The sequence below is a fragment of the Paramormyrops kingsleyae genome, chromosome 1, assembly GCF_048594095.1.
Source record: "Paramormyrops kingsleyae isolate MSU_618 chromosome 1, PKINGS_0.4, whole genome shotgun sequence".
In the NCBI taxonomy this organism is placed as follows: Eukaryota; Metazoa; Chordata; class Actinopteri; order Osteoglossiformes; family Mormyridae; genus Paramormyrops; species Paramormyrops kingsleyae.
The window spans coordinates 31,893,668-31,921,657 of record NC_132797.1 but is presented as its reverse complement, the minus strand read 5'-3'; the positions used below and the strand labels follow the sequence as shown (position 1 = coordinate 31,921,657).

At 44.8% G+C, this 27,990-nt stretch overlaps 2 long non-coding RNA genes across 4 annotated transcripts in view; both read left to right on the top strand.

Moving 5' to 3' along the window:
- The window catches only part of LOC111840736 (uncharacterized), a 98,864-nt gene extending 94,374 nt beyond the window's left edge, over positions 1–4,490 (top strand). For 2 of the 3 annotated variants that reach the window (XR_011992218.1, XR_011992217.1), the window contains 2 exons: positions 640–746; positions 3,934–4,490. This is a non-coding gene — a long non-coding RNA (uncharacterized lncRNA). Of the gene's footprint in view, positions 1–299; positions 747–3,933 lie in introns of all 3 variants that reach the window. The other variant, XR_011992216.1, reaches the window with a different exon arrangement.
- Positions 4,491–24,409: 19,919 nt separating this feature from the next.
- Positions 24,410–25,519, top strand: LOC111840652 (uncharacterized). The gene is made up of 3 exons (XR_002837483.2): positions 24,410–24,564; positions 24,941–25,274; positions 25,358–25,519. It is a non-coding gene; the product is annotated as an uncharacterized lncRNA (long non-coding RNA).
- Positions 25,520–27,990: the final 2,471 nt, after the last annotated feature.

Here is a 27,990-nt window from a genome sequence, read left to right as displayed (position 1 = left end):
TATATTTTCCATATTTATCCTTCCTCATGTTATTTTAAGTTTCTGTCTTTCTATTAATCTGAATTTCTGTTTATGATTGGTTTCAGTTTTATTAGATGTGTACTTTATAAGCTCAGTGTTCAGGCAAAATGAAACCCACACTTTACTTGGGGTCACAGGAACCTAATCCCAACAGTTTCAATGTTAATGGCCCTGAAATAAACGTGCTGACTCACGGGGCAAGTTGCAGGCAATACCTCTGGCAGTGTGGAAACCTGCATGTTCAAAATGAATGAAATACTCATGCGTTTTCCTTTCAGTGTTCCGGAGAGTGGCACAGGGATCAGAGTACCTCTGTACATCTGCGTTGGCATGTACTCTCGTGGTGGGTTTGGAATGAGGTTCCTGATACACCAGCAACAGCTTTGTGAAAAGTCAGAACGTAATGTGGACGTCTGGGCATTTGTGCTGTTCCCATGAAAAAAAGGCTTTTGTGCTTCCCTGCTTTGTGTACGATTTGCTGGGCGGCATCTTGGAAAACCACATTTCAGCAGAGGAGCATATTTAGCCGACTTTAGATACTTGACTCGCTCACGGGGTCTCAGATATATTTTCCCCTTGTTCATTCGGTATGTTTATAATCTGCCTGTTTCTTGTCAGTTATAGTGAACCGCAAGATGGATCCTTGGAGATGCGACTCTGGAGAAGAGAAGCCAGTACTCAGGAGATAATGGGGAAAGACACGAGGATGGGAGAAGCCTGCTCTGGTACAGAAGCCAGGAGTTGCCTCAGATAATTGCAGAGCAGCTCGGAGATCCATCCAAAGAGCCCTTAACTGTTTAATGCAAATGGAAATCGAGCTTAAACATGCGACACAAAAATATGTGTTCAGAGGCCCATCATAGGGATCCAAACAGCAAGGCAGGGTCATTAACTGCCACACTGCCCCCACTGGGTTATCTGGTGCCATTACATATAAACATTTTGGTACTGTCTACTATAGTCTCTAAGGCATGTTTAAATGGGAGGTTCTTGAATGATCAAATATGCTTCTTTGAAGTGCTGTTTCTGACAAACACAAATATGCATTGACCACCAGCAAACATAAAATAGCAACGTCTCACTCTACTGATGCACAGTTCAAACGTTAAAATGGCCCAATGATGGGTGAAAAATTCCCAAACCCTTTCCCAATATCAATCCCCCACACTGCTGTAATCTCTGCTAAATATCATAGTAGAGCATTTGTCAAGTCTCCAATTCCCAGTGCCCTGAATAATCTCTTTCGGCTGCTTCAAAGAGAGGAGAATGTTGGCGTTTCATACCATAAACACTGAGTAGGAATAATGAGACATGGTTTCCGATGAAGAGAGCCAGAGTGACGGTCATTATACTCAAGAGCTTGTTAAGGGGTTTCATTACTCTGAAGCTAATTGAAAGAATCTTGATTCATTTTTTCCCCCAGATCACCAGGTAAAGATTTCTAAATGCATTTTAAGGAAAAAAAAAATAAATATGCTGTACTCTACTTTTTCACTGTTAGAATCATCCATCCATCTTCTAACCCTAACCCTGGTCGAAGGTCACTGGTGCTGTTAGCGTCAATGTTAGTTCAATCCATCAATACACGTGAAACCTTTTAAAATTGTAACAGGACCTAGATAATTCGATCAATAAATTAACGATCAAACATTATTAACATGCTGTTCTACGGTGGCAAAGGCTATGGTCTAAGTAAGTCATATCATACTTGGAACTGTTAGTCATGAGCATCACCTGTGATGTCACTGGAACATCTTTCCATGTATGCCTGTATTCATCTATCCATCCCTCCATCCATCCAAATTGCTCATTCATTACAGGGTCCCTGTGGGAACATCTTGTGATGTCATCATGCTGTTGCTGTCGATGGTGGCTTGTGGTATTATGCATGCATGTATTGTTTTGTTCGTGGGGACAGTGAGTAGATACACAGTTCCAAGGTGAAGTGATCACCTCGTACTTGCATCACCTGCCCTAAGCCTGGATTGATAGCACTTTCTTCTAGGGCTTAGTTAGTGTAAATCATAGAACAGAAATGAAGACCAAGCTTACTGCCACTAAGCTGATCATACTGTATCGTACTGCTCTTGTGAGCCACTGAACACTTCAGTGGAGAAACAGCATACATTTCTTCAGTCTAACCCTCATTATGAGTGAAATCAATGACAAGTTGTTTATTTACTTTGTCAGCAAGCTTTCATAAATATAAACATGAGTTTCTGTTGCCCTGGGGAACCATTGGATTTTTTATGCTGAACACAGTAAAGTCTACTGATGACTTGTACTGATGTTGGAGCACTGAGCAGCTTAAAAGTAGATTTAAGAAGGAAGATTAGTGAGTCTGGAGAAATTACAGGTTTTTCTGGAGGCGGATGAGCAACAGAGGTCAGAAGAAGAATTTGGGCTGCTCCAGTGCCCCCATTTGAGAAAGACCTTGGTTGTAGAGTATCATAGAAGATTATAAACTATGATGCGTTGTGAGATGGTGAAACTGAACCCAGACAATGGCAAGATTAATTTCCTAGATCCACCTGAACCTCTTGAAGATTATTTGGCATAAGAAGAACATAGATGTTTTGTGTGGTATCCAGGAGAACAAAACAGACAGATCATATCTCTTTTGCATGATATTTTCTGCTGCACAGCTGAATTCTTGGTTGTGTGTGTGTGTGTTTTTGGCAGCTATGGAAGGTCAACAGTTGCCTTGACTGCATGTTGCTGTATCTGTGGCAGTGATTGATGTGTTGGGAGGGTGTCCTGTCCACGCAGCATCAGAGCCCCAGAGAGGCCATTAAAATGGGGCCTATCTGGTGGCAGCGGCCCCAGAGCCGTCACCGGCCGCATGTTCAAAGCACCTTATCAGCTGAGGAATTCCCAGCTTGGCGTTTTTCAGACGGCCTGGATCATGGACAGACGGAACATCGCCGTTCCACCCCACTGCTCTCGAACGGGATTCCCTCCATGTCCGTCTCCGGCTCCTGTCAGAAGGGCTGCTCGCTTTCACTCTTAATACATTTTTTATGAAATTCACACCACATACGTGTCCAAGAACATGCCAGCCGTACATGCACAGAGCGTGCACAGCAGTGCTTTGGCTCAACTAAGAGAGAATCAAAACTATTCCCACCGAACACGCCACGTACTTGCATTAGTGCTGCCAAAGGGAAGAATTATTCCTCTCGGTTGGTCTTAGGCATTCTGCTGATTACTGTAATAGTATTTCCTGTTTCTGAGCAGAATGGGCTGCATATTCAATACATCCATATTTACAGCCATGCGTCATGCATTATGATTTATGTGAAGCTTGTTGGATGAAAAACCTAGTGCTTATGATACAGCAGATCTCAGATTTTTGCCCTGTTCATTTGAAATCGTATTTATATTATGGATCACATAATAAGACAATGGTGAATGTTTATCGTAAATGAGCACTGGATGTTTACACTATATTCCCTATATTTATTCCCTCCATTATACTGCTGCTGTATTACTTATTGTTTACATACACATTGCACTAAGTATATAAACCCTTGTGTCCTGTCCCTGTTTTGCACTGTCCTGTGTTTGGTACACCATGTCCTGGTAAAACCCTTCCCCTGTAACTCACTGTCTCTATGTTGCCCTGTGGTCCTGGTTGTATATAATTTCATGTCCCTGTATACCTGGAAGTGGAAGGTATGGCCATGAAACCAGCTTAACTTGACTCAACGTGATATTTTCTTGTTTCATTTCTGCCAAACCTCATAGGCCGACTTCTATAGGCCGCCTTCGATAGGCCTACATCATGGTGTTTGCGCGTGTCTGTTTAAATAAAGACTTAGCGCGACGTTCCATGCAGATGAGCATCGTCGAGATCCAGCCAGCCGAGGCTGAATGATTTATCCTCTTGTTATTTGGCTTCTTTCATTATAGGATCATTTCCACCAGGACCGACTGGGACAGGAAGTCACTGCAGTGGAAGTCACCGCCATGGCCTTTTATCTGGAGCATCTGTTTCCCTCTCGTGAGCTCGGTGACAGACCTCAGGGCAGAGACGCCATTCCTTTGTTTTGTCCTCCACTGGAAAGATGCTTGGTCCCCTCCAGCCTTTGACCCTCCTTATCACCGGGCCTTGGGGACAGGGAAGCTTCTCAGGATGGACGTGTTAGCTGTTACATGCTTAACCTTGTGTGAACAGTTCAGCACTGCAAAAAAAAATGTGGCTGAATCTGTTACTAAACTGGCAGCTGACACTGAGATTGAAGCATGTGTGTGTCAATTTTATAGATATTAAACAAACATTAATAAACAGCTTTTATACTTTTTATGTTGGAATGCACAAAGCAAAGCAATTTTATCTTCATAACTACCATAATATGACCTATATGTAAATTGCACTGTAAAATGATACTTTTATAAAGGTTATATGATTTTTTGAAATACCACTAATAATTGCACTAGTCAGTAAATAACATAATGACAGATAGTATAATAATGTAATGCTGCTGTTTTTTCTTTGATATCTGACTAGGTGTGTTCTGCTTGGAATGTGGCCTTTTACAAATGCTTTACATGAATCTCTGGGTGGGGAAGGTGGGGGAGGGGGGTTTGAAATGCCAGCTGTCTCTCAGTGCCCATTATTACTGCTATTACCCTGCAGATACTGAATCAGACTGTGCATTTAGAGCAGATGGATGAGTGTGTGAACACAAACAGCCAGGGCCGCAGAGAAATGAAGACCCGCACTGGGAATCACACTCTGGGAATCACACTCTGGGAAATACTGTCTTCTAATGCTACTTCAAGATGTTTTTTAAATCGAAGGTAGCTTTCATTTCCAGCTAATAAAACAGTTCTGTATTTTATCAAAGGCTGCCTTCAGAATGGGATTTCCCAATTATTGGGGAATTTTTTTAAAATACACAGAATGGTGGCTTGTACCTGTCCTCTTGTTAAAGCGATTGCTGCCAGTGTGGACAGCATCTCATGTCACTTATTTTTTTGATAGTGGTGAGCAAAGTGAGGCTTCAAGGCTCAGTGGGTGGTGGTTATAGTGAGCTGTCAGTCACCGGCTGGTTTAACCTGCTTCCCGTTGGGTTAAACCAGGCCCTGATTGACAGTACTCAGTAATCCCACCCGGATCCTCCTGAAGCCTTGTTCTGCACATCGCTGCTTGGCGTCCGTCTCGGAAAGTCAGCCCGGATACGACTCGTCTGATAGGTTCAGATTCATGCTGCTCATAGGTGCACCTCGGTGAGCCCCAGTTGTAGGGAAAAAGAGCCGTATATCCATGAGCGAGTGACTGTATCTTCCTTAAAACCTGGATAGACATGCCTGTCCTCCAAGAAACAGGAAGTAACTCAGTCTGCAGCGAAGCCCTCTGTGAATCACTTGCTGCTTGGGGAACACGTACACACCTGTTCAGCCGAAAGAGAACGGAGTCTGCGGCCATGTCAGTTACCGTTTAGCTAGTCCTTTGCTGCCATCAGGTATGGCTGTGTTTCCCAACCTGGTCCTGAGGTACCCACAGTCGGTCTGTGTTTTTGCTCCCTCCAAAAACGTGGACTGTCTGTGGGTCCCCAAGGATAGGATTGGGAAACACTGGGTTATGGGACTGGCTAGACCCAGGGCAGGGAAGCAGACTGACAAGTTACGTCGGCTGAGGGAATCCGAGGGAGGAGCGAAGGTCTTGGCCGGCCACAGCCCTAGTGGCTGACGGTGGGGTGACAACCGGTTACGTGACTTTTCACGACATCACACTCACACAAAGCGGACTCGGCAAACCGTGTCAAGTCACACGCAAAAAGCGAAGCGGCAGAACCTTCAATTCTTCAAGCATAAACTTTGGACCGTGTCTGAGCCCGAAATCTTAATCCCTCCTCTGGGTTTTAGGCTGGGCTGCATTATTTGAGTTATTTCATCCTAAAAACACCACGTAGCAGCTGTCTAAAAAATCACGGGTTAAACGCTTTATCGACTTTATCTTAATCCACGTAGTGTCTGCGTTGTGGAATCCCGGATTGCATTTTTAACGTTTAATTTGCTGCCAGGCTTTCATTGGATGCTTCTTCCTCGAAACTCAAGCAAAAACACCACCCCCCCACCCCCCCAGACTTCCAGACAGGCACCCGGCTCGGTGTGGAGACTGCCCCGCTGTTCGGGAAATCCTCAGTGGGAGCGCTGTGAAGCAGCAGCAGGCGTAGAGCTCTAATCACGGCTGAATAAAAGGCTAAGCGCCTCGCTGCTCTTTGCCTGCTGGGGGCGCTTCACTGGGGGATGTATACACATCAATATGGGCTCGCCCAGCAGCCTTCTTTGAGGACGGACCAAGTCTCTGTTTTGCATCATGATAAACTGAACATTTTATAAAAATGGCGCATTGATGTTCAGCCTGAGTAAACTGATCTGTGCCTGTGATATCTGGTTTGGTTAAGGTTCCGATTTTTGGAGTGACTCAGAACTGTCATTTACAATATCATATATAATTTGTTTCTGATATGAGCTGATCAGTAGCCTGATTCAATCATGGCTTCTCTAATACATAACAACATTTTATTTTGATATACAGTCATCCGTCGACTTATGTCCTATCGGGTAACATCCAAGGTCCCATAAGAGCCTTAATAAAATTTACCAAGCGATGTCCAAAGCAGACGTGGTGAACGTCATCAGACGTATTTTACCATCTGCGAAATGCGGCAAGAACCAAAACAAACTGATTGTAGAAACGTATAGAGGTTTAGTTAAATGTATGTGATATTGAATCTTATGTTGTACAGCATATTTGACTTCTCCTTGAAAATGATTGCGATACGTCCAGACTGACGTCCTCTCTTCCGGGACAAACCCCAGGCACAAGTCGATGGATACCTGTATTTTTCATTGACTGAAGCATATTATTAAATATCCCCTCAGTGACTTTCCTTGCTGTTATGCTCAGTCTAAAGGGAAGCTGCTTAGTTTAAGGGGAAGCACTGGTTTTATGAAATCAGTCTGACACACCCTTAGAGTGCCTAACAGCGTCTAAGAGCATTTAACAGCCTGAGAGTTGATCTTCTGACAGAGGCAGACCCTCTGCAGTCACAACCAGCCAGCATTGTACACATCAGCCCAGAGTGTCTCTAGCACCATCTGGCTCCAGAATGAGCCGCACGTGGGTGTGGTAAGAACATAATAAATGCTATATTTTGTGTCCAGCTCAACTTGCACATTTGTAACATGGCTGAGTTTTCTGATTCCATGCTTCAGTGCCGGTGAAAGCCCTATAGGGGGCGCTGGCAGTGAAGCGTGCCTAGTCCCCCTCATGGGCTTCCCCCCTCAGAAGACCTCGGATTCAGACAAGCCTCCCAGCCCCAGCAAACTGCCACCCACCTCCCTGACTGCTCACTTCATCATCTCACTCTGCCCCATTTTCCCACCTATCTGCGCCGCTGAGTCTCCTGTTATCCTTCCAACCTGCTATCTTCTCCATACCCACCCCGCGTTTGCCAGTTCCCTTAAGTCTACGGGCTCCTTTCTAGAGCTTCTGCTTTCATTTCAATGCTCTCATTGTTTGTCGAAGGCTCATGCAGCCAATGGTGATGTTTTCGACCATTCAGACCATGCATTTGTGTGGGGCCCCCGAGGTTTGGGGGCCCCCTCTTGGCCACAAACAGTCACTACACTAGGTGGGAAGGGGCGGGCAGGGGGATATAAACAAGAAACTCCCTCTAGCCCAGCTACCCTTCACATAACCAAAGGATTAGTCAGGGTAAATGAGATTCTCCCTGCCTACTTTCCGCTGGAATGGTTTGGTGAATCGTAAGAAGAAAATCAGCCCATTTTTACTGCAGAAGGTTGTCTTCTTAATGGGAGGAATAAGGATCTGCTGTTAAAACACTGCTTCCTGAATAATAGCCGTCATACCAGATGGGAAGGGTTTGGTTGCTGAGGGCACAGTATAATTCTATGATTATAATTTAATGCCGTTTAAAAATGTAGAAAATTTTAAAAATTTAGAACATTTAAGAAGTTCTATCTGACAGGTTGGGCTCTGCAGAGTATGAGGTAAATGTGCAGGTTATTACTGCAATGTGTGCGTGAGGAGCTATGTCAGTCCTCGGCCAGGGAGCCATCACTGTTGCTAAACATGAGAACGAGTCAACAACGACAATAATAATAATAATAATAATAATAATAATAATAATAACGTCGTTGTGCTGGATTAGGGATTGTGGCATTGTACCTTTGAAGTGATTGGTTGGTTGTCAGTTGCTAATCAGTGCACCAATCTTATTGGCTGTATGGAAAGGGGCCAGCCCCCCTTAAACAGGGGCACCATAACCATCACCACAGGGGCCAGAGGGCCACACACTCTGGGCCACTTCTGACTCTCCCCCATATGAATGTAAATCCATCATCTCTGTGTTGCCATCTTCTCATTTCTCCCCCTCCTCCAAGCTCTTCCTCCATGACCTCTGCCCCCCTCCCCTCCCCGAATAGCTGCCCGGCTCCCCACATACCACTGCCCCCCCCCCCCCCCCAGCCCCTCTGTACCTCCTTCATCTGCTCAGAATTATAACCCATTTCTCTGTCTTTAAAAAACAAACAGGCTCATCAAGCATGGCATTATAATATCTTCCTCATGTGACCCCAACCTCATCTGTGTTGGTCATGATTCACGTGGATGTCACTACTATTCTGTTTATTTAAAATGCATTCCTATCATGATAGGACACAGTGGCTCACATGCTCTACTCCTCCACCCTCTCCACCTGCTCCGGGGGGGGGGGGGGGGCTGCAGTGAGAGTTAGACTCTCCCAGATTGACCTTCCAGGTTGAAAGAGCTCACTTCCTGCTTCCCAGCTGCAGTAAAACAAAGCTTGCATCCCAGAATACCTGCAGAGCTTCATGCTGACTTTCCAACTAATCGCTGACCTGCTACGTTTCCATCTCAGCGCCCGTGTGAACCTGCTGCATCCTCCACGGAACGTCTTAAATGTCGGAGCTTTAAAGAATCCAGCCCGTTCTCACCACCCACTCCGCCTCTGGCCCGAGCTCTTGGTCTTGGTCCAGCCCCCGGTGTTTTCTCACTTAGCCAGTAAAATCATCTCCATCCTGGTTCTGTGCCACCTAGTCTGCTCTTGTCCACCTTTCTTATTTATTTGATTTATCCGTTTAAAAGAGACTTTTATTTACCTTTCTTTTCACTCTCTTCACAGCTGGATGCATCTCCAAGGAGCTTCTATAGGTGCCCTGTGGGCTGCAAAAAAAGTCCCAAAAACAAGTGTAGTAGCTGCCCCTCAGGGATCATTCCCTGCCCTCTGGGTGCTACTTGTGGGCAGATGTCATTTCTCACTGCCGTTCCTGTACGGGGGCCTGTTTGCCCTTTGGGCGCTACCAGAGTCTCCGGCATCTGCACTCCCTGCCCGCCCACGCCGGTGGCCTGCTCCGTCTCCGTCTGCTGCGGCTGGACCAGGCAACCTGCCTTGCAGACCAGCCTGATAATGGCTCTCTGACTCCTGACTCTTGCTGACCATTAATCACAAACACTGGCAGGGGTATTTATAATGCCAGAAGAGGGCAGAGCACAGACTGAAAGTCAAGACACTTGCTGGGGTTGTGATCTGCTTGGGTTTCCCTATGGCTGTATATGGCCATGCCGATCAGGGCCTCAGCTCGAACCCGGGTCAGCTCTAGGACCATTGTGGACTACGAGTATAAGTGAAGATGGATGGATGGATGGTTTTGTTGCTTATTTAAAATAATTTTCCACCTCAGCTGAATAGAGTAAAGAAATATATATGGATGTAATTTCATGTAAAGTACTGTATGATTTGACTAACAATAAGAATTATTATTATGAATATATCCTTATAGAATACTGTAGAGATACATGGTATATACATTTATACTGTATATCAGAGGACCTTGTCATTGCTATTTAAAGTCGCCCTGTCTGACTATCTCTGACATCAGCTGACTTTCATCAGGCTCAAACCCCTCTTAAATCCATCATAAACCCATCTCTTCCCTTACCATCTTCCTTTGTGTCTCCACAACTGCTGCCATTTTTTTTATAAAGTCTAGCTGACAGTCGAGTGAGTTACACATTTAATTCCTCACAGGCAGAATGTTCCAGATTTAATAATTCAATGGCTGTAATATATGCTTCGTGTAACACATTAAAAAACAACTTTTTATTAAATCATTTGATTAGGCAAAGATCTTCAAGTGCTAAACCTTTTAATAACCAGTGAATATGAATTAATGTGTTACATGGTTTTTAGGCAATTTGGAAATCTGTATTGTACAGGCTTGCTAGGGGGCTGGCTTCACTGGGGCTGGCTTCACCATGCCTGACTTCACCATGCCTGACTTCATCATGGCTGACTTCATCATGGCTGACTTCACCAGAGCTGGCTTCACTTGCAGTAGAATTGGAGGGTTCAGTATTTGACATTCTGCACCAACATCCAGCTACAGGTTATGCAATAAGCGCTGTGAAGAAGAGAGCATAGGGCTATCATTTGTTACTCATCTGCTGATGCTGTTCTCATCACCGCCTTGCACCAGCTTAATATTCAGGCTGAATCCTGAGGCGGGCGTGGGGCCATCATTCACAGCCGGGGCCTGGAATGGCGCTTGGCTTACCTGTGGGGGGGGTGGGGGGGTGGTCAAGGTCACAGGCCTCCCTGCCAATCCGCCAGCCCCACAGATACGGTGCTGTAGGGACAGCTTTGGAGTATGGCTGTTGTCACGGGGACGATCGAGTCTTGGGGGGAGGGGGTTGAACCAGCGGTACCCGCTGCTGTGTTTATCCTCACAGCCCATTTGGAGCATCATCTGCTGCTGGAGTGGAGAACATCTGTGGGCCTGTCTGGCCCGGATGCAGAGTGTCTGGGATGGGGGGCAGCTAGAAGCACACATACACACAAACTCACAGACACACGCATTTGCATGGATTTACATTCATATCTTTGTGGGGACTGTCCATTAATTTCTACAGCCATAACTATAAACCCAAAATGACGAACTTAACCCCTACCCAGCCCTAGCCTTAATCATACGTAACCAAACAAAATACAAGTCTTTTTAGTTTTTTCATTGCATTCAGAGACTTTTATAAAAATTAGGTTATCCTTGTGGGGCTCAAAAAATGTAAAAGGTAAAACATTAAAGGTTTTTATTACATCATGGGTAAATCTGGTCCCCACAATGTAATAATTACAAAGATGCAGCTCCAGCCTAAACGAAGACGGAAATGCAGCCGAATGACAAATCAAACGAAAAGGAAAAAAGCTCCGCAACGTTGGTTTCAGCCACACGGCTTCTAAAACGGCACCTTAATCCCGTTAGCGAGCATAAAAGCACACGCCGCAGTTAATAAGTCTGTAATCTAAAAACGAGAATATAAAACAAAAGCTGCAATTGGATTTCCAGGTGCTATGGGCAAAACCGGGGCCATTTCCTGTCCATTTATGCCAGGTGTAATCAAATGAAGCGTGCCGTTTGTCCTGTGGCCTCAGAATGGAGGGGCGGGGTTTAAGAGACAGGCAGGAAATCAGGTTCTGCCCCTTGATGTGATTATAGCAGCATGCTGCCGTGATTCATAGCCACTTACACACAGGGATGGTCCCTCAGCAGGTATGATGTGAGAGCACCCAGAAGGCATGTAAATCGCAGTCGTGGCATACGGGGGGGTGGGGGGGGGGTGGTGTGTCCACATGCAGAACCACAAATGTGGAGCCAGAGCCGCGTGGCACTTAAACACCTGCTGAAGTTCAGACGTATCGACGCCTGGGGAGCAGGAGTGGGGCGAGGAGCACGGGGCGAAGATGGGAAACAGCTCCCCTGAAACTGGGGTAATGACAATAGAAGGTCAGGCCAGACCCTGCAATCGGCACCAGGGCCCTTAAAAGCCCCCACTCCTGCTCCGTAAATGCCCCCTGCCCCCCCGGCTCTCTGCCGGCTCGGCCATCTGATGTATGAGGAAAGGTCTCCGGGTGAATGATCCTCGTGACGCGTTTATGCTCCGGCCCGCAGGCAGCCCTGCAGGGGCCCCGGGCACCAGGTGCAAGGATGGGGGGGGCGGACAGGAAGCGAGGAGGTGCCGATGTCGGGTCACCTGATTCCGTCTGGAAGGGAATATTAGGGCAAATTAACTTTGTATGAGAAAACAGCCAATGAATATAAATGATGTATTATACATAATATTAAATCAATGATATAATGTAGCATTTGTATTGCCTGTTTGTTATTATTATATAGCAATATGTACAATATTGTTATTGATATACATAGTAATAGTGACAATTTATGTTTTGTGAATTTAATGTGAAAAAGATAAGTATTTAAATTATTAGGATTATAAGGATTCAAAGAATTCAACAGGATTCTGTGGATTCAAAAGGTTTATTGTTATCTTTTCTAGTACAAGAACTGAATACAATGAGATGCTTACTAGCATGTTTACTGCAGACGGGGAAAACAACACAGGGGTAACAGGACAAATAGTAATAGGATTATACTGCTCCATTGTGGTTACATGAATATTTTCATCTAAATATTTATTTCATTTATATTAAATATCCATATTACTGACATAAATATCAATGTCACTTTTAATCTTCTCGCATATTTTAATTATGTGAGATTATATTGCCAGTGTTACTGTACAACCTGTATTTTTAACTGTTCATGCTAATTGGGTTATTTTGGTGGTTCTCAGGTGTCATTGAAGTAGCAAGACTTTAGAAACATTAGGGATGATTTATGAGAGGAATCCTTCAAACTGTGATAATGTTTCTTAAGCATCTGCCTCCTGTAACATGCACTGAGCCTGTCGGAGGCAGTGAAGGTCACAGGCACTCATTGGTTAATGTATAAACTCTTCCCGTACTTCACCATGCACACTGAACCCTAGAATCGGATGCTTTGGGTTTGGCTCTCAGCATTTTCACCCGCTTGCAGTGCTTTGCTGCATTTTGCACAAGGAACCTTGACCACATGACACACCAAACTCGCTGTTGCCTTGGTTTCCAGACGTTTACAGTTCCCAAACCAGCCATCCGAGAAGCAGTAGAATAATCTGGAAGACTGAATGCACATTTTGCAATACAAGCATAACTGCTGCCAGGGATAAACATGGTGGAGGAAAAAGGGAAGTGCAGTCAGTGTAAGCTATTAGTGGGCAGCACGGGTGACTCACGTCTCCAGGGTTGGGGGTTCGAATCCCATCTCTGCTTTGTGTCTGCATGGAGTTTGCATGTTCTGCAGAGAGGCAAATCGGCATCTCTGAAGTGATTATATGCCCACGGGCAGATTTGTTGTTCCTGGGGGCCCCCTGCACCCTGTAATGTAGTGAATGTTTGTGGCTGACGGGGGGGAAAAAAATGCTGCCTGGGATCACACCCCCCCCCCCCCCCAAAAAAAAAAAAAAGTGGGCAGAATAATACAGTAAACGAGAACAGGTTTACTTTCCTTCTTTTCATTTCTCTATATGTTTGGTGTTTTCTAACGCTGCCCCCAAAAGAAAGTTACACATAATGACAAACTCAAGGCAGGAGATGAAATAGGGGTTTGACAGGGGGAGTCAGATAGTGTTAGAGTATGGCTGCACGGCACAAGCAGGTCGATGACAGCTGCATAACACATCTCAGAAGGAACAGCAAAAGCCATGCTGAAGGTCGGGGTGTGGGGGAGCTGAGGGGGATGTGGGAATGGGGGTACAGAATAGTAAGGGGAAGGGGGGGTTCAAGGTCTGGAGAATGTGTGGAGTGTTTTATCACTCCCAGTGCTGACAGGGATATGTGTGTGTGTGTAGGGGGGCGGGGGAGGTGTGGGCTGGCCGATTACAACATTGGTGATGTTATGTTGAGTTTGAGTTACGTAAAGCCCGCTGACGAACATGTCCGAGGCTTCCTGTACAAACAGGCCGCCTGCTTTCTGTCCTCCCTGGCGTCAGGATCATGCCACTGGTGTGGACGTAATTCAGGCTGCCAGCTGAAGGGGGCGATGTCCGGACATTCCTGAGGGAGCCCCGGATCCTTGGGCCCCTGGCTGCCGCTGTCCACCACAAGCATTTCAGTGATAGCAAAAATGTACTCCAAATGAGGATCTCCCCCCTGGGCTGGCCCATCCAAGCGTGAGAGGTAGGAGGGTTCCCTGCATCTGTTCAGCGTAAGAGCTTGTTGACATAAGCCCTCCCCTGGGTCTCAGTTTCCTCCACAGGGCAGATTAAACTCAGCGTACCAGGCCCCAAAAATGCCCTTTATCTCATAGGAGGAGTGATGTGCTGGTCATGGTGGGTGTCGGCTCAGTGAGGTCCCCCCCCCCACATGCACCCCCTCACCGTAATCTATCCACACCACCTTATTATGTTGTCCTGCGTGTACTTGATCAGTTGACATTTCCAGTTGGGATAGGGTTTGTGTGTTTTCTCTGCTACGTGATGTGTTCTCATACAAGGCAATCTGGGGAGACCCCTTGCAGGTGAGGGTCTACACTCCAGTCTTCAGGTACTCAAGCCAGTTGTTAGGGTTACTGTCAGCTTGTGACATCAGTTCCTCCCAAAATAAATCACGCTGCCTCATTTTACTTTGGTAACATTGTTTAGACTGAGTCCCCGGCCACCATATTTACATTCATCCAACAAGGAACAACCCGGCAGCTGGTGAGAGAGCTAAGGAGATGACCCAGTCACCAGGTACATGTGGGTTCGAAGCTCATGCAGGGCTTCTGATCTGATGGACTCATGCTTGAAACACGCAAGACTATTTTGGCACTCCTGTTCATCACAACAGCTAAACGCGGGAGGGAAAACTAACTCCACAAGCTGCCTTTGTAGTCTTGTCCAGGCTGAAGCCCTCAGAACTACAGCTGTTTCTGTTTTGATGTGTCTTAGAGAAAGTTTTTTCTACTTGCTATCTGCTATATTTCCCTTCAGGCTAAGGCCAAAACTGGGGTGTCTAACCAGAGTCCATGACTACGAGGCCCCTGTCCAGGACCTCATTACTGTCTGTAGATCCTCATGCAGAAAAACAGCTTTCTTTCATCTGCAGAAACAGAAAAGGCAGTCACCCTAAATGCAATTATTTCTCTTTCACATTTAATTCCCATCTTGTTAGTTACTATATAACCAGAGCTGGTGCAGTTGCAACTGAAAGTAAATGGTGTCCATGACGGTATTTCCTTAATCTGGCAGACCTTGGCTCGGTGCGGCCGTGGTAACAGGAAATTTCAGCACGTGAGTCAGAGCCGAGGTATGTACGTGGTGAATCAGAATTACCGCCCACCCCGGGCTGACCCCAGCTCTGCTCCGCTTCGCTCGGCCGTGGTGAGAGACTGCAGAAGAAGAAGGCGGCCATAATGGCTCAGTTCCTGAGGTCACACGGACCACCTGTCAAATCCTGGCTAATATGAGGGGAATCGGCTTTCCGGATCCTTCTTTCGCCAGCCTCATTTCAGAGGTAGATGCCAGAGTCTTTAAGCACTCCCTGCCTCGCCCTACCAGCCACCTTAAGTGCAATTCATGGATGCCTGCATCAAATGGGTTTCCCTTGACTGCAGCTTTTTGCATTATTGTTTGTCTGCAGTTCTGTTCACAAATACATCACATTTACATTATACATGTATAACAGATGCTTTTGCTCAAAGGGAGACAAATAGCACAATGCAAACATCGGGGTGTCACCTAGACCTATGGGCAGCTAAACTGAGCTTCCAGTGCATGTCCAGGTGCAGGTCCAGGTCCAGGTCCAGGTGCAGGTGCAGGTGAATGCAGTTTTGGAGATGGAGCCACAACAACAACTACACAACAACTTTAACAAAGTAAGAACCTAATAAGACTATTCAAGGGGCTGAAGTGTGACATAAGAGCATTCAAAGAACATGAAGACAAAGAGGCATCAGGCTAGTAGAGGAATTCCTGGGACAGATGGGTCTTGAGGCGTTTCTTGAAGGAGCAGAGGGAGTCTGATGACTGGATGTGGGATGGAGGCTCATCCACTATCGGGGAACGACATTAGCTGCGTTTGTTTGTTGACCAAAGGGGGCGAGATGGGAAACAGGTCTTGATCTTATTCATGGTCCATACTGTCCTGCTGTGCTCTTTGTCTTTTGGTGAGCTCTCTGCATCTGCTAGCCTCAATGGCTTTCTGCCGCTGGAGTAATCAGATAAACATTTAGTGAAAGTGGATGGATGGATGGATGCAGATGCAGGGGTGCCAATAGAGATTTTGGGCCCCATAAAAACACATCATGCTGGGCTCCCAACCCAGACCAATCCAGTTATGTTCCAAATGTTTTAGGGCCCTTGTAATTGTCTTGTGAACCCCCCCCCCCCCCCCCCCCCCCCACACACACACACACACACACATCGATCTATCAGCTCTGGGGGTAAAGATGAAAGGGGTACTTGAGATATGACGGGCTTTGATCAGCCTTTGTCAAATAAACATTTGCATGTGACAAGAAATCAGGGATTAAACGTGAGCTTCTGTCTGGCTTCCTTAGCTGATGGTGCATTTACAGAAAGTCGAGCTGAATTCATTATTTTGAACGCCAATCAAAAAAAAATATGGTGACCTTGCCTCTTTTTTTCAGAATCTCTTTTGGGAGGTTCCTCAGGATGTGTCCGTCACTTTCACACCAGCAGTCACCAAAAATCAGAAGCACTCATTGTCTTCTCGGTGGAATGTGGGACGTTCAGCTCGGTGATGAAATACGAATGCATGTCACATCCTTCAGATGCCACAGAGCAGATTTTCCGCATCATATCAAATATGAAGGAGAGGTTATGCATCGGGTAGCAAGGGGAACATTTCCGAGTTTGTAGGTAAATGAAATTCAGCCAGAAGCTAAGCAGGCTGAAACACACATCCTGATTCCACAGAGCCGGACATGGTTCTGACTGCCTTTACAGAGCTGTCTGCTGTCAGGCGTCAGTCGATGTGTCTTATCAACCATTTAGAATCCCAGTCATGACCCGCTCGCTCTTCTGGCTGGCTGTTTCATTGCAGGTACAGACCTCATTGGTTCAGAACTGTGAATTTAGAGTTCCTCCAAGTTCCCCACCACAGACATGGTATTTCAAAACACAGACTGCATAGTTTTTTCCCAATTGAAACAATTTGCTATGGACACAACCATGGACACGTTTGTCCATATAAGGACAGGCTGACGGAAAGATACAGTGCAAAACGTAATGAAGTGCAAGGATGTTAAAACACTGCAAATAAAATTTAAAAAGCTACACAGTACAAACAGGATTTCATGGAAATATTGAGAAAATATAAATAAAAATAAATTAATGTATGACATATGTGCAATAAAAAAGGTGGCACCAGACTTTAACTCTAGAAAAGGAAACTTTTCTGTGTTTGTTCCGCTCGGGTACCTGTTTGTGGGGGGGGGTACTTAACCTGGATTGTGCCAGCAGATTAAAAAAAATAAAAACGGGATTCAATAAAGGTCACTTTCTATAATCGCAACAGCATGAGCCCATGTGAATGCAGATTATACAGGCCACCGACATGCAGGAGGGACCCCCACGAGCCAACAATGACGGTGGAGAGTGAGGCATGATGGGAATGCGATGCCACACCTTCAGAGCCCGGGATGTCTGGAAGAAGATCAATGAGGTGATTTTCTTTGGGTTCACAAGTCCCCACAACCCAGCCCCCACCAGAAAAGAGTCTCGAAGGGGTAGAGTGATTCTGCTTTTATGCATACATTGATTGCAGAAAGCAGTTTAACTTGAATCACAGTTAATTTGACCATTGACCTGCATCCCGATAAGGTCCCTGCTAGAGGTACATGGTATGACTCTTCATTTTAGGCCAGATGGGGGCTCAGAGTTAACAGCCCATGATTTACTGGACCCTATTATTGTCGGGGGGGTTTCAGAGGCCTTAGAATCCAAAGCTAGGAAGCCTTATGTTGCAATAAATTTCAGTTTATACCAGTATAACAAATACTGAAAAATCAACGGCAGTAAAGACCTACCATTGCACCAAAAATGCTATGACCAGCAGGTGGCATAGTAGTGAAGGAATCAGAGTGGTGTTAGTTCTGTAGACTAGCAGTCTGTTCTTTTCCTGAGGTGGCATGACCTTAAAATTCTCTCCAGACCACACGGTTTACACTGCCACAGGCCAGCGATCGCTAACCGAATTAACCGTGCATGGCGACATTTTTGGGAGCGAGCATTTTCCTTATCAGCAACGGGAGCGGCTTGCCAGCTCGGAATGCCTGTTTGTCATTTGCAATCCAATCGCTTCCTCTGTTTGCTCATTAGCGACCGGCGCAGTTCCCTGAGAACACGGCGCTTCAGGAACAGCCAGCCCACGTAAGGCCGACACTGAACGGTGAAATGCAATAGCTATCGAGCATTTGTGCAGATGCAGAAGAGAAAGAGGGAGTGTGTGTGTGTGCATGAGAGAGAGAGAGAGAGAGAGAGAGATGGCATGTGTGGGAAGCAGTTTTGGCTGAAGCTGAAATTAATGAGCTCAGCATGTGTTATAGTGGAAATCATCAGAAGAGAGGATTGCAGACAAAGGAAAGAGCAGCCACAAGACCGCTGCTGACGGAAAAGGGCGTTTTGGCTGTGAGACAGATAGAGGGCGCTGTGGGGGGGATGGGGGGTGCGGAATGTGGAGGCCCAATCTCTGACTTGTCCTTAAAATGGCTCTGCAAGTGTTAAGCCATCCACTATGTCCGCGTAGCTCTGATCCAGAACAAGAGCACATGTAGCGACTTAAAATACCTCCCCAGAAATTCCCAAATCAGGTTTCTTATTAAAATTCACACTTCACAACAATCTCACTTGTGCTCTACATACATATGAGCCACCTGTATTCGCCTAGAGGCATGTTACACGCAATTGCAATGCTTATTGGCCTATGGATACCACCTGAAACGAAGCTGTGACGCTATTTCAGGCCTTTTTATCTAAGCTCATTTACTGCCACCTTTTAAATGGCTCAGTGTCTTACTGAAACTCTGCGAGTCACAGACGGATTATCAAAGGTACAGGATCAGGCCTCCCATGGGAAACTCGTAGCTGGAGCCCTTGTGCTGTCATCTCATCTTTATGAAAATTGATACCTAAAGCATCATGTAGAGAATGGGGTGGGGGGTGCACTTTGGTTACTGTGGGCTTATAATTGACCGCAAACTCAGCTACCGTGCTGTGATTGGACGGCTTCCCAGGCACCACATGTGGCCGACCAATGAGGCGTTGCGCATTGGACGCAGCCAGAATCAGCGGATGGGATTCAGATTTGGCTGGGACTTCCCTCGGGGCTGGGAAAAAAGCCGGCTCGTTTTGCTGGGCACACAAAACGCAATCAGAACACAAATATACGGCCATTAATAATTGATTCAAGTGATTTATTTTCAAATGAGGGCTTTTGCTTCACAATGTTTTAACCGTGAATTATCTTTGTAGGTTATCTGCCGGCAATGTGATTCTCGTTAGCATGATCGCTCATGTTTTCTGATACGCTGTAGCACAGCAATGCCAAGTAAGATGTTAGCAGCAGAGAGACGCAGCTTGTGAGGGTCTGGTAGGTGTCAGTGGAGCTGAACTGCTTGCTGGCCCCCCTGTCTTGTTATTTTGGGGGTGTCACCGGGAGACGCGAGAGAGACACACGCTCCATCAACATCAAAGAGCTGTCAGTTTCGGATCAGAACTTTCAATTAACTCCTGGAAGAGCGATACCGAATGAGGCAAAGGCTCTCCGATCCCTTTGTTCGTCCGCTGGTACGAAGAAGGAACCGTTTCTGACATCTGTGTGTCAATCACACGCCTGACCTTTGACCTCTGCAAACTTCACTCCCATTCTGAAATCCGAATTACTAAAAAAGCCACATATTCAATTAAAGCCAGTATTTAATGTAACTTTAGATTTTAAAACAATGTTTTACTACAAATATGTGTACCTTTTAAATAAATATTTCTACACTTAAGACCATGTGGCGGATCCATAGTTCCCTGACTTTTTCTTCATTTGAGCGTGTCCTGTTTAGTATCATTTACAGTAACTAGGATTTTAACTGTAAAAATATTCAAGAGAAACAGTATATTTATTTCATATCTAAAAATTTACCACTGTGAATAGTGCCCCCTAGTGTGTCTAAAAAGAAATGCCTACAATGTCCAATCAAATAAAACACTCTTACAAATGTTAATTTTTCAATACAGCCAAAAACTTCACACGGGGAAAGAATATCTTTCAAACTTGTCTTTTTCGTTCTTTCTTTCTTTCTTTCTTTCAAATGTGACTTTTTCACAATGAAAATCTTTTCAGTTTGTACTATTAAGATGCCATACCGCCTACTGAATTACACACACCGTGCTCCAAAGTTTTATTCACTTTTTTTTTGCCAATTTTCTTTCTATTTCCATCTTATGTTTTGGCAATCTAGGTAACAGTCGTGTGTGTGCTAAACGTCTTTTTTAAGAAGAGTACATTTGATACCTTCAGAATGAGGGGTCTGAAATGATGTTAAACTGGACCCAACCTCATCAGTATAAAAATACAGTTGCTATGGTGATGAAAACCAACCATTTTTCAATTGAAATGTCAAAAAATATCTATCCATCCATCCATCCATCCATCAACTGCTTATCATGGTCAGGGTCTCAGTGGGGCATGGAATTTACCCAAGCAGCACAGGGCAAACGACTGGTATGTCTGGCTGGGACAGTGGTGGCCTAATAGTTAAGGATGTGTGTTTGTGACTGAAGGGTTGCTGGTTCAAATCCCTGACTAACAAGCTGCGACTGCCCAGATGCTAAATAATAGCTGCCTGCTGCTCTGTCACATGTGGGTTAAATGCAGAGGAAACATTTCATTGGTGTGTCAACAATGACAATTAATCTCTTTCCCTTTTTAACAATCTTTGTCTGTGGAAATGGCCAGTAGTGGTCACAGCATTAAAGATTCAGGATTCCTTTCATACTTATACAAGCACAACATCTAGTGAAATATACAGTGAAAGCTGAAAGCCAGCCTAACATTACCAGCGGCATTCAGAAAAGGACCTGTTAGCAAAATGCATTATTTAATTCATCCTTACTACAGTCCAGTTTCCAGCACATTTCACAGAAGCCCTATAACTTTCCTGATGGTTGATCACAGCCACTGGAAATGACTTTGAAATAAAGAGACATTGAACTGGCATAATATCAAGATACATGCTGTTTAAAATCACTGTTTGGTACAAATGGAATGGTGATTAGTTATGAGCTCCGGTTTGTCTTTCCCTGCTGGTGAAACTGAACTTTGACGATGTGTTGTCTTCTATAACCTTTCCTCGATAGGTTTTCGTAAGGAAATAAATCAAATATTTACCCCAGTTTTACAGGGACTTCATGTGCATTACTGACAGCAATAAACAGTCCTTTTGAAAATCTGACACAGTGGTTTGGTGGGAGATGCGGGCAGGAGCCACGTCTTATCGGGAATTTCCTGGAACTTAAAGAACGAGTTGTAGACATGGCATGATGAAGATGTCCGGGGTACTTTGATCTTGTATTTGAAATGATGTTGGTCAAGGAATGCTTTTAGCTTCTGACAACCCAGTTAATTTAGTTTTATTTATTTAAATTAAATCTATCTACATCTACATTTTATCTGATGCTTTTTTCCAAAGCAACTTATAGTAGAGGGAAAGGTTACAATGTATGTGTGTTTCCTCGGAATTGAACCCATAACCTCTGTGTTGTTAGTTTAACATTCTACTACTTAATAAACTGTTTTTTTGTATCCTCTACTAGCACACAACTGTGATCGCTTGTTTTTCTGAAAGCTGGCCAAGGCTGCACTCATTGAGTCATGGTGATGAGGGAACCACGCAAAGACAATGATGTTTAAGCACATTACAGACTGACATCAGGGTGAACCACCTGAACTCATGAAGGGGCACAAAGGGTTTATTTTGGGGTCAAATGTAATTGTTCATGTTTACTGATCTCACGTGCTCCACGTAAACATTGCTCTGCTCATATCTCATTGTCGGCCATATTGGTGCCATCTGGAAGAGGTTATTCACCATATGAGATCATTTACTCTCTACACCGCGACCCATTGCTCTTCCTCCCGTACATCAGCGTGACCAAAATGTCACCCGTCTTGGTATATCTATATTCACATGCCCTTACAGTTACGCAGAAGACTTCAAACCTTATCAGATTTAGAGACAGGGATTCTCATTTTCCACCCTGTCAGTTTTGGTATCGAGTGGTAATTTGTTTAAACAAACGTATGATTGGTTTGTCATATTCTTTTTGTATGACTTCCACGTTGATCTGCCTGAGGTGCTGCCACTTCATGGTCTCGCTCTGTGTCTGTCGTGTTTTTTTTTTTTTTACAAAGCTGCTTTTCTAAATGCTATTTGACGAAGCCAACTCGCTTACTGTACTGGACACTAATTACGTCGGTTTTTTCTCTTGAACTGCTGCCCATTCTCGGGTTTCTCTGTGTTGCATCTCAGCCGTTCTTCGCTTCCTCGTGTCTCATCGGTTATATCGATCGTCCTAATCTACCAACACCTGTCTCGCTAATTAACCACCGCCATGACGACGTGGAGGCAGACCACGTCCGTGTCTGCACAGTCACCGTGCAGCTTCTCCATGGCATTTGCCCTTTGATCCTTCGCGATGGGTGAGTCATGTGACACTAGTGTGTGTGTGTGTGTGTGTGCGGGAGGGGGTGACAATCAGTTCCAAATGGTGTGAGTCACAGGGAGACTGGAAAACAGAATTGCCACATTGCTGGGATCTGGGCCTGGACGCTGTGGCCTGTGACTCACGGGGAGTTTTTTGCTTGCTAAAAACAGCGCCTCTCGACATTATGAAGCAAAAGGCCCATCACTGCATCCATCAGCATTGCCAGCTGGGTGCCAGGAAATGGCCACTTTCTGCTGAACCTCCTCTGGGGTCCCGTATACTATTGATTAGTTGTGATGTAAGCGGAACTGCCAGGCCTGATCAGGGAAGCACCAATCAGCAGCCACACTGGTGCAAAGCTGAAAGATTCCTGGAAACCCAGGGTAATCCCCTAACTTTTTTTGCACATAAATTAATGACCTTTCGCTTCCCTCATTTTAAAGATATTTATCCTGGTTCTTCAGAGTCCCAAGCTGAGTCATGTTAAGAAAAGGGATGAAATATTACATTTTGCTGGGGCTCGAACCCTGGGTGTCCCCTCCCTTCACAGGACCACCCCCTGCCTTTTCAAACGATGTGTGACTGAACACTCCTTTATTTTTGAAGCTAGAGCTCTCCTTCACTGCCCCCCCCCCCCCTTTTGGAGTCCCTCTCTGATGTCAGATGAGAGGATTCTCCACGTGAGCGCGGTCAGGGATGAAATCACACCCTGGCTGATTCTGAGCGCTCGAGTGACAGGCAGCGGATGATGCCAGCAAGTGGGAATCAGCCACCCGGTAACAGAAGGGCAGAAAATAACCCGGTGGGGGCGCCAGCATTTTCCTGACAGGGGCTCCTAATTTAAGCTCCACACTCATCAGCGGGAACCCAAAACATAACTCAAGATTCTCCAAAGTCATTCCGGATTTTTTTATTAATTTCTGGTACATGAACAGTAATACGAGCATCTTGTCATGATACATGCATTGAGACTGCACCGATATTTCCCACATTATTCTGTGAAATTATTTTGTTTCCAGTACAGTAAGGCTAATTTAATTCTCATTAGCAAGTTTCCACAGCGTACTGGCAGGCGGGGACAATCGTGCCATTACCTTGCTGCGAATCAGAGATGGAAATATCCCCCCACATTGGCAGGTTAATTTGCTCAAATAACTTAGTGGGGCAGTTTTCCACCAGGCGCTTACAGCTCAGTGAGGATTTCAAAGCAGAGTGAGAGGAATTTTTCCTTGGGCCCGAGCTTCATATGGCACCTAACAGGCTCAGAGAAATACCTCTCTGCTGTCAGTGGCTTGAAAGGGCTGCTGCTAAATGAGGTGAGCTTATAACCAGAAGGTTGCTGGGTCAAATCCCAGTAAGGGTCCACTGTTGTACCTTGGAGTCTGATCATTTACCTCGCAGTGGATTAACATGGCAAAGTTGTTCTGGATCAAAGCTAAGCAATTAAACAACAACACGTGTTATCGCTGTAGGTCATTTGGAAAAGCCGCGAGTATACCATGTGTAGCCAGATGGTTTCAGTATTCAGTCTTCCGCAAAAGTGCCGATGAGCAGATTCAAGCTCTGACACCCAGAATATTGTGCTTTTTACATTTATACGTCCTCTCTGCCCTGTGCCGCCAGTTTATAGGTTACAGTCATCATCAGAAAAGCTAAACGTTGCACAGAGCGTCCCAGGCCAATCCCATGCCAGACACGGGAGGACTCCATAAAGCCAGGGGGCGCCACTGATTACTGTACGCAGAGAAGCTTTGTGTCCCGTAAGACGCTGCCGTCTTTGTCCGTTCTAATGGAGTGCAAGTTGCCAGCGTCCTAATGCAGTGAGGATTTCACCATTCCTAACTAACTATTCGTTAAGTGGTTCAAAATACCTTGATTTTATATGAACTTGCAAGGATTTTGTTGCCATGGTGAGTACCTAATGAGGGAGAAGCCGCGAACCATCGACAGGGTGCTGGGCAGGCAGGACTAGTCGAAGCAGCAGGCTATCACGTCTGGTACAAACTGGCAGAAGGGTTACTGTGGCACAAATGGCAGATAATTCTGATAATCACAACACACTGCATGGATCCCTGCTATGAGTGAAAGCTGCTACAGTCCATCTAATACACTGAGGGTTTAACCACAATTCACTATTCACTAAGTGGTTCAAAATACCTCACTTTAAATATAAACTTGTAATTGCGAGTTTTTAAAGTGGAGCAGGTGATTGGCTGAGGCAGATAGCCAATCACCTGTCTGTAGTATAGTCTGGTTTCTTACGCAAATGCGCAAATCCTCACTTAGCGACGCCGAGGATGGCTACAGACGGAAGGGCTGCCCGTAGAGCAGAGAGCGCTGCTTACGACCCGCCGCCCTGCACAGCTGCTCGGAATCCTGCCTCGCTGTTCTTTAATGAAGGAAGAAGAAATGCAATTTAAAGACTGCGCCCGTGGCTCGTTTCATAGGAGCCGATTGGCACTGACAGCTGTCGATACAATGAAAGTCGCATCCATCAGCTTCGGGAGCGAGATCTGTCGTTTCCTCCTGACTGGAAGCCCGGACCGCTTCATTAATGCGATTCACAAATATAAAATCGGCCAAAGAAATGAACGGACCTGACACAAGCCCTTAATATAACGTAAGAGAAATCGAATAAAGATGCTAACCTTGTTAAAAACACAGAGAATGGTTTTGCTTAACATATGCCATTTAAAAACACAGCGGGTGACCTTGACCTTAACCCCAGCAACATGCGGAGACAAGACTTCGGGGTCAAAATCAAAGCATATTTCCTCAAACCCGGGCAGATAATCAGATGGGGGGCAGACATGCAACATCAACGCGCACAGGAGAATATTTTTCATCACCAATAAAATTATGTAACATTCATTTCCCAACGCAACAAAAATAGACGGCAAACTCAAAAAGCTGGGGCTGCCTTTTTATTGCGCATGCGCCATCCATTTATTTATATCTATTTGTTTCCTCAATATTCCTTTCCCAAAATATTATATTTGTTTATACTGTGTACGTTTAAAGAAATTGCTTACACTTTACGTAGGCTACCTTGCTGTTGTATGCACAAGCTTCCTCCCCCCCGGGATCAATACAGTTTCATGTTTTATCTAAAAGTAACAATACAGAAAATAAATCCTTCGATGGTCCTACAAATATAACTTTACAACGTCATCTGCTGCCTAAACTTTTAAGTACCAAACGATCGTGGTTTTCGTGCATGTGTAGAAAGATCAAGCCGCGAACTAACAGCCAGACGTCTGCCGCGATGCCACTGAGACCCCACCTATTATACACAAAGACTAGGCCGGGGCGATTCAGCTGTCTGCGTCCTGGAGCAACACAGCCGGAGATCAGAAGTTAATACATTCCACTGTTAAACGGCACGCTTCCTAATACACTGTGCATAGCACAGGTCAGCCATAAATCACCCTGATTTAATAAACGTAAGAGTAATGATGAGACCTCCGCGGAGGACATTTACTCAGAAACCTCATCATACTTTAATAGTTATAGTGTAAAACAGGAAAATGTCAGCTTTCATTTATATGGAAATATATCAGGCATAATTGAGCCGGGCGAAGGGCTTGCAGAAATGTGCGTTCCCCTCCCTGTCCATCTGCAGAATGAAGTTTGAGGTCCTTCTCTTGTTGTGCTATCAATACGCATTAAAATAATGACCGATTTTGTGCATTAAAGGAAAAACCTTTGCCCCAATATGAGAACGACGAATATCCAAAGTCTGAACAATCTCTCTGGGTTATATTTGTTAATAAACAAAAATCCCTAACGTATTATAGATATGCAAAACCGAACTTTGAATTAATATGTGCATAAAAACATCAATAAAAATGACAGTCAAATAAATACAGGTCCAGTGGGACATGAGATTAATACAGAACAACTGAATTATTATTTATTTGGCAATGAATCCTAATTAGAGTGCTTTTGGTTTATGACGATGACGATAATGATGATGATGATTATGTTGATTATTGTTATAATACAACAACAAATATATATATATATATATATATATATATATATATATATATATTTAAAATGGTGAGCCTGGTCTAGCTGCTGTGTGATTCTCTCGGGCAATATTTAATTTATATTCAATTAAGGCTTTTAAGCACTGAATCAATCAATGCGTAAGATTAGGCGCAGATGACCAAAATGAATGGACTCATTAGCATAAAATCCTCCTCAGAGGAAGGACCGTGACTCCCAGGGGCTGAAGCCAAAGACAGAGAAGGAGACTTTGTTGGATTTTGTTTTAGAGACAACCAGCCTGTTTTGTTTATTATACTGCTTTGCTGTGTGTGAAAATTTCGATTGCACACTAAAAGTGTGGCTCCGACGTGCCATGACGCATCTTAGCTCTGCTATACACTGTTCTTCCCACCCATCCCACTGTTTGCTTTGAATTGCACAAATACCGCGTTGGTAATCTCAGATTTTAAGATTATTGAGACACACTGCCTACGCAACAGGCGATCTTTTGTACCACATTCCTCGTCTTATTCAACGTAATGACAGCTTCAGCAGTCGTTTTGGTTTCTTAAAAATTTGTCCCGATCTAAGATTAAAGGATGAATAGCTCTAAATGTGAGTAAAATTAGACGCCCTGTTATGTTAAAAGGAAACTTGTCCGTAGAGGCAATTTAACTAAACTCTGGTCTGTTTCTGGAGATTAGACTTAGGTGGATCTCACAAACAACTAAATACGAAACGGAGAGGAAGGGAGCATTTTATCTTCGGCAAAGTCAATGACATAAATGTGACTTTCTGCAAATGCCACGAAATAAAAGGCAGTGATTCTCCTGCCGGGTCTAAACAATTAATTCGCTATGACATTTTCAACCAATTTCCTTCCATGTGTAAATTTCTAACTAAAATCTGATTTCTGTAAATGTCACTCTTACAAGCATCTTTCGCAACTGGCAAGTAAAACTGAAGCGATCATCACGCATGTTGCACAAAGCGATTATGAAAGTGCATGAATCAGGGCTGGTGACCCCTGCAAAGTGCTGTTCGCGTCCGTCCCGTGATCCCCCGGAGAAGGACATTTAGCATCCTTGCAAACTTAATAATAGCAAATGGTTAAGTTCACAATGACCACAACAGCCTTTTTTTTCTTACAAAAAGAACATCGCAAAATGATCCCAAACAGTATAGGCCTACCTATAAGGTGACTTTTAACATTTTATTTCCGGGAATGTTTGATGCGATGTGTTCTTCAGTATTACACTATATGGACAAAAAGTATTGGGACATACCTCTTAAACTGAATGCAGGTGATTCATTCAGACCCATTGCCACAGGTGTATAAAATC